Source organism: Balaenoptera acutorostrata, chromosome 7 (assembly GCF_949987535.1).
Source record: "Balaenoptera acutorostrata chromosome 7, mBalAcu1.1, whole genome shotgun sequence".
In the NCBI taxonomy this organism is placed as follows: Eukaryota; Metazoa; Chordata; class Mammalia; order Artiodactyla; family Balaenopteridae; genus Balaenoptera; species Balaenoptera acutorostrata.
In genome coordinates, this window is record NC_080070.1 from 82,587,082 (window position 1) to 82,594,421 (window position 7,340).

A 7,340-nucleotide genomic window follows, 5' to 3' on the forward strand; every position below is an offset into this window, starting at 1 on the left:
TTTTTTTTTAATGGATTCAACAAATATTTAATTCTTTTTAGACCTTTGGATTGTATCAAGGGTAGACTGAAAACTCTTGGACAAAAGTGGACCCTGCAGTCCACAGGTAGAATTTCTTCATTTTGGAGCCTAAGCTTTTGAAAGGTTTTTAGGACTTTCAGCTGATGAGATCAGCCACACCCACGCAGATTATTGAGGGTAATCAACTTACTTAAAGTCAGCTGTTTAGAGATGTTAAATATCTCTACAAAATGCCAACACAGCAATGCCTCCAGTCGTGTTTGGATGAATAACTGGGTGCTACAGCCTAGCCAAGCTGATACAGAAAACTGCTCACCACAGGTAGGATGGAGAAATCTAAAGTTTTTTGTTTTGGTTGGTTGGTTGGTTCGTTCGCTGGTGGATTGGTTTGGTTTGTTCTTTGTTTTTAACGCCTCTGTGGGTTTTTTTTTAATTTTCTTAACATCTTTATTAGAGTATAATTGCTTTACAATAGAGTGTTAGTTTCTGCTTTATAACAAAGTGAATCAGCCATACATATACATATATCCCGATATCTCCCCTCTCTTGCGTTTCCCTCCCACCCTCCCTAACCCACCCCTCTAGGTGGTCACAAAGCACGGAGCTGATCTGCCTAGGCTATGCGACTGCTTCCCACTAGCTATCTATTTTACATTTGGTAGTGTATATATATTCATGTCACTCTCTCACTTCGTCCCAGCTTACCCTTCCCCCTCCCTGTGTCCTCAAGTCCATTCTCTACGTCTGTGTCTTTATTCCCGTCCTGCCCCTAGGTTCTGCAGAACCTTTTTTTTTTTTTTTTAGATTCCATATATATGTGTTAGCATACGGTATTTGTTTTTCTCTTTCTGACTTACTTCACTCTATATGACAGACTCTAGGTCCTTCCACCTCACTACAAATATCTCAATTTCATTTCTTTTTATGGCTGAGTAATATTCCATTGTATATATGTGCCACATCTTCTTCATCCATTCATCTGTCGATGGACATTTAGGTTGCTTCCATGTCCTGGCTATTGTAAATAGAGCTGCAATGAACACTGTGGTACATGACTCTTTTTGAGTTATGGTTTTCTTAGGGTATATGACCAGTAGTGGGATTGCTGAGTCGTATGGTAGTTCTATTTTTAGTTTTTTAAGGAACCTCCATACTGTTCTCCATGTGGCTGTATCAATTTACATTCCCACCAGCAGTGTAGGAGCGTTCCCTTTACTCCACACCCTCTCTGGCATTTATTGTTTGTAGATTTTTTGATGATGGCTGTTCTGACTGGTGTGAAGTGATACCTCATAATTTTGATTTGCATTTCTCTAATGATTAGTGATGTTGAGCATCCTTTCATGTGTTTGTTGGCAATCTGTATATCTTCTTTGGAGAAATGTCTATTTAGGTCTTCTGCCCACTTTTGGATTGGGTTGTTTGTTTTTTTGATATTAAGCTGCATGAGCTGCTTGTAAATTTTGGAGATTAATCCTTTGTCAGTTGCTTCGTTTGCAAATATTTTCTCCCATTCTGAGGGTTGTCTTTTTTTTTTTTAACATCTTTATTGGAGTATAATTGCTTTACAGTGGTGTGTTAGTTTCTGCTTTATAACAACGTGAATCAGCTATACATATACATATATCCTGATATCTCTTCCTTCTTGCGGCTCCTTCCCTCCCACCCTCCCTATCCCACCCCTCTAGGTGGTCACAAAGCACCGAGCTGATCTCCCTGTGCTATGCGGCTTCTTCCCACTAGCTATCGGTTTTACATTTGGTAGTGTATATATGTACATGCCACTCTCTCACTGCGTCCCAGTTTACCCTTTCCCCTCCCCATGTCCTCAAGTCCCTTCTCTAGTAGGTCTGCGTCTTTATTCCCATCCTGCCCCTAGGTTCTTCATGACACTTTTTTTTTAAGAGTTCATATATATGTGTTAGCATACAGTATTTGTTTTTCTCTTTCTGACTTACTCCACTCTGTATGACAGACTCTAGGTCCATCCACCTCACTACAAAAAACTCAATTTCGTTTCTTTTTATGGCTGAGTAATATTCCATTGTATATATGTGCCACATCTTCTTTATCCGTTCATCTGTTGATGGACACTTAGGTTGCTTCCATGTCCTGGCTTTGTAAATAGAGCTGCAATGAACATTTTGGTACATGACTCTTTCTGAATTATGGTTTTCTCAGGGTATATGCCCATTAGTGGGATTGCTGGGTCATATGGTAGTTCTATTTTTAGTTTTTTAGGGAACCTCCATACCGTTCTCCATAGTGGCTATATCAATTTACATTCCCACCAGCACTGTAGGAGCGTTCCCTTTACTCCACACCCTCTCTGGCATTTATTGTTTGTAGATTTTTGATGATGGCCATTCTGACTGGTTTGAGGTGATATCTCATTGTAGTTTTGATTTGCATTGTGCTAATGATTAATGATGTTGAGCATTCTTTCATGTGTTTGTTGGCAATCTGTATATCTTCTTTGGAGAAATGTCTGTTTAGGTCTTCTGCCCATTTTTGGTTTGGGTTGTTTGTTTTTTTGATATTGAGCTGCATGAGCTGCTTGTAAATTTTGGGGATTAATCCTTTGTCCGTTGCTTCATTTGCAAATATATTCTCCCATTCTGAGGGTTGTCTTTTGGTCTTGTTTATGGTTTCCTTTGCTGTGCAAATGCTTTTAAGTTTCCTTAGGTCACATTTGTTTATTTTTGTTTTTATTTCAATTTCTCTAGGAGGTGGGTCAAAAAGGATCTTGCTGTGATTGATGTCACAGAGTCTTCTATGTTTTCCTCTAAGAGTTTTACAGTCTCTGGCCTTACATTTAGGTCTTCAAACCATTTCGAGTGTCTTTTTGTGTATGGAGTTAGGGAGTGGTCTAATTTCATTCTTTTATACGTATCTGTCCAGTTTTCCCAGCACCACTTATTGAAGAGGCTGTCTTTTCTCCATTGCATTTTCTTGCCTCCTTTATCAAAGATAAGGTGATCATATGTGCGTGGGTTTATCTCTAAGCTTTCTATTCTGTTCCACTGATCTATATTTCTGTTTTTGTGCCAGTACCATACTGTTTTGATTACTGTAGCTTTGTATTAGAGTCTGAAGTCCGGGAGCCTGATTCCTCCAGCTCCGTTTTTCTTTCTCAACATTTTTTTGGCTATTTGGCATCTTTTGTGTTTCCATACAAATTGTGAAATTTTTTGTTCTAGTTCTGTGTAAAATGCCATTGGTAGTTTGATAGGGATTGCATTGAATCTGTAGATTGCTTTGGGTAGTATAGTTATTTTCACAATGCTGATTCTTCCAATCCAAGAACATGGTATATCTCTCCATTTCTTTGTATCATCTTTAATTTCTTTCATCAGTGTCTTATAGTTTTCTGCATACAGGTCTTTTGTCTCCTTAGGTAGGTTTATTCCTAGGTATTTTATTTTTTTGTTGCAATGCTAAATGGAAGAGTTTCTTTAACTTCTCTTTCAGATTTTTCATCATTAGTGTATAGGAATGCAAGAGATTTCTGTGCATTAATTTTGTATCCTGCTACTTTACCAGATTCATTGATTAGCTCTAGTAGTTTTCTGGTAGCATCTTTAAGATTCTCTATGTATAGTATCACGTCATCTGCAAACAGTGACAGCTTTACTTCTTCTTTTCTGATTTGGATTCCTTTTATTTCTTTTCCTTCTTGGATTGCTGTGGTTAAAACTTCCAAAACTATGTTGAATAATAGTGGTGAGAGTTGGCAACCTTGTCATGTTCCTGATCTTAGAGGAAATGGTTTTAGTTTTTCACCACTGAGAACATTGTTGGCTGGTGGTTTGTCATATATGGCCTTTATTATGTTGAGGTAATTTCCCTCTATACCTACTTTCTGGAGGGTTTTTATCATAAATGGGTGTTGAATTTTGTCAAAAGCTTTAATTGCATCTATTGAGATGATCATATGGTTTTTATCCTTCAGTTGGTTAATATGGTGTATCACATTGATTGATTTGTGTATATTGAAGAATCCTTGCATTCCTGGGATAAACCCCACTTGATCATGGTGTATGATCCTTTTAATGTGCCGTTGGATTCTGTTTGATAGTATTTTGTTGAGGATTTTTGCATCTTTGTTCATCAGTGATATTGGCCTGTAGCTTTCTTTTTTTGTGACATCTTTGTCTGGTTTTGGTATCAGGGTGATGGTGGCCATGTAAAATGAGTTTGGGAGTATTCCACCTTCTGCTATATTTTGGAAGATTTTGAGAAGGATAGGTGTTAGCTCTTCTCTAAATGTTTGATAGAATTCGCCTGTGAAGCCATCTGGTCCTGGACTTTTGTTTGTTGGAAGATTTTTAATCACAGTCTCAATTTCAGTCCTTGTGATTGGTCTGTTTATATTTTCTATTTCTTCCTGGTTCAGTCTTGGAAGGTTGTGCTTTTCTAAGAATTTGTCCATTTCTTCCAGGTTGTCCATTTTATTGGCAAATAGTTGCTTGTAGTAATCTTTCATAATCCTTTGTATTTCTGCAGTGTCAGTTACTTCTCCTTTTTCATTTCTAATTCTGTTGTTTTGAGTCTTCTCCCTTTTTTTCATGATGAGTCTGGCTAATGGTCTATCAATTTTGTTTATCTTCTCAAAGAACCAGCTTTTAGTTTTATTTACCTTTGCTATGGATTCCTTCATTTCTTTTTCATTTATTTCTGATTTCATCTTTATGATTTCTTTCCTTCTGCTAACTTTGGGTTTTTTTTTATTATTCTTTCTTTAATTGCTTTAGATGTAAGGTTAGGTCGTTTATTTGAGATTTTTCTTTTTTCTTGAGGTAGTATTGTATTGCTATAAACTTCCCTCTTAGAACTGCTTTTGCTGCATTCCTTAGATTTTGGCTCATCATGTTTTCATTGTCAGTTGTTTCTAGGTATTTTTTAATTTCCTCTTTCATTTCTTCAGTGATCTCTTGGTTATTTAGGAGTGTATTGTTTAGCCTTCATGTGTTTGTAGTTTTTACAGTTTTTTTTCTTGTAATTGATATCTAGTCTTATAGCATTCTGGTAGGAGAAGATACTTGATATGATTTCAATTTTCTTAAATTTACCAAGGCTTGATTTGTGACCCAAGATAAGATCTATCCTGGAGGATGTTCCATGAGCACTTGAGAAGAAAGTGTATTCTGTTGTTTTTGGATGGAATGTCCTATAAATATCAATTAAGTCCACCTTGTTTAATGTATCATTTAAAGCTTGTGTTTCCTTATTTATTTTCCTTTTGGATGATCTGTCCATTGGTGAAAGTGGGGTGTTAAAGTCCCCCACTATGATTGTGTTACTGTCAATTTACCCTTTTGTGGCTGTTAGCATTTGCCTTATGTATTGAGGTGCTCCTATGTTGGGTGCATAAATATTTACAATTGTTATATCTTCTTCTTGGATTGATCCCTTCATCATTATGTAGTGTCCTTCTTTGTTTCTTGTAATAGTCTTTATTTTAAAGTTTATTTTGTCTGTTATGAGAATTGCTACTCCAGCTTTCTTTTGATTTCCATTTGCATGGAATATCTTTTTCCATCCCCTCACTTTCAGTCTGTATGTGTCTCTAGGTCTGAAGTGGGTCTCTTGTAGACAGCATATATATGGGTCTTGTTTTTGTGTCCTTTCAGCCAGTCTATGTCTTTTGGTTGGAGCATTTGATCCAATTCATTTAAGGTAATTATTGATATGTATTTTCCTTTTACCATTTTCTTAATTGTTTTGGGTTTGTTATTGTAGGTCTTTTCCTTCTCTTGTGTTTCCTGCCTAGAGAAGTTCCTTTAGCATTTGTTGTAAAGCTGGTTATGTGGTGCTGCATTCTCTTAGCTTTTACTTGTCTGTAAAGGTTTTAATGTCTCCGTTAAATCTGAATGAGATCCTTGCTGGGTAGAGTAATCTTGGTTGTGGTTTTTTTCCCTTTCATCACTTTAAATATGTCCTGCCGCACCCTTCTGGCTTGAAGAGTTTCTGCTGAAAGAAACTGTTAACCTTATGGGGATTCCCTTGTATGGTATTTGTTGTGTTTCCTTTGCTGCTTTAAAATTTTTTCTTTGTATTTAATTTTTGATAGTTTGATTAACATGTGTCAGTGTGATTCTCCTTGGATTTATCCTTTAATGGACTCTCTGTGCTTCCTGGCCTTTATTGACTATTTCATTTTCCATATTAGAGTAGTTTCCAACTATAATCTCTTCAAATATTTTCTCAGTCCCTTTCTTTTTCACTTCTTCTTCTGGGACCCCTATAGTTCGAATGTTGGTGTGTTTAATGTTGTCCAAGAGGTCTCTGAGCGTGCCGTCAATTCTTTTCATTCTTTTTTTCTTTATTCTGTTCTGTGGTAGTTATTTCCACAGTTTTTTCTTCCAGGTCACTTATCCACTCTTCTGCCTCAGTTATTCTGCTATTGATTCCTTCTAGAGAATTTTCAATTTCATTTATTGTGTTGTTCATCATTGTTTGTTTGCTCTTTAGTATTTCTAGATCCTTGTTAAACGTTTCTTATACTTTCTCCTTTCTATTTCCAAGATTTTGGATCATCTTTACTGTCATTCCTCTGAATTCTTTTCCAGGTAGACTGCCTATTTCCTCTTCATTTGTTTGGCCTGGTGGGTTTTTACCTTTCTCCTTCATCTGGTGCATATTTCTCTGTCTTCTCATTTTGCTTAACTTACTGTGTTTGGGATCTCCTTTTCTCAGGCTGCAAGTTCATAGTTCCCGTTGTTTTTCATGTCTGCCCCCAGGGTTGGTTCAGTGGGTTGTGTAGGCTTCCTGGTGGAAGGGACTGGTGCCTCTGTTCTGATGGATGAGGCTGTATCTTGTCTTTCTTCTGGGCAGGACCTCGTCCAGTGGTGTGTTCTGTGATGTCTGTAAGCTTATTATGATTCTAGGCAGCCTCTCTGCTAATGGGTGGGGTTGTGTTACTGTCTTGCTAGTTGTTTGGCATGATATGTCCAGCACTGGAGCTTGCTGGTCGTTGAGTGAATCTGGTTCTTAGCACTGAGATGGAGATCTCTGGGAGAACTCTTGCCGATTGGTATTACAAGGGGCCAGGAGGTCTCTGGGGGACCAATGTCCTGGAGTTGGCTCTCCCACCTCAGAGGCTCAGGCCTGAAACCCAGCCAGCGTACCAAGACCCTGTCAGCCACACGGCTCAGAAGAAAAGGAAGAAAAGAAAGAAAAAATAAAGAAAAAGATAAAATAAAATAAATACAGTTATTAAAATAAAATTTAAATTTATTAAAATTAAAAAATTTAAAAGTAATTAAAAAAAAGAGCAGCCAAACCAATAAACAAATCCAATTATAACAAGTGCTAAA